The sequence below is a fragment of the Chiloscyllium plagiosum genome, chromosome 1, assembly GCF_004010195.1.
Source record: "Chiloscyllium plagiosum isolate BGI_BamShark_2017 chromosome 1, ASM401019v2, whole genome shotgun sequence".
NCBI classification, from domain to species: Eukaryota; Metazoa; Chordata; class Chondrichthyes; order Orectolobiformes; family Hemiscylliidae; genus Chiloscyllium; species Chiloscyllium plagiosum.
Genome location: NC_057710.1, coordinates 76,892,097 through 76,892,369, shown reverse-complemented (window position 1 = coordinate 76,892,369; position 273 = coordinate 76,892,097).

Below are 273 nucleotides of genomic sequence, written 5' to 3'. Positions count from 1 at the left end.
GGCTCATTCCTACATGAAAAAGTTGCCCCATAGATCTCTTTTATATCTTTCCCCTCTCATCCTAAACCTATGCCCTCTAGTTCTGGACTCCCCAACCCCAGGGAAAAGACTTTTCCTATTTACCCTATCCATCCCTCTCATAATTTTGTAAACCTCTATAAGGTCACCCCTTAGCCTCCGCATCTCCAGGGAAAACAGTCCCAGCCTGTTCAGCCTCTCCCTATAGCTCAAATCCTCCAACCCTGGCAACATCCTTGTAAATCTTTTCTGAAC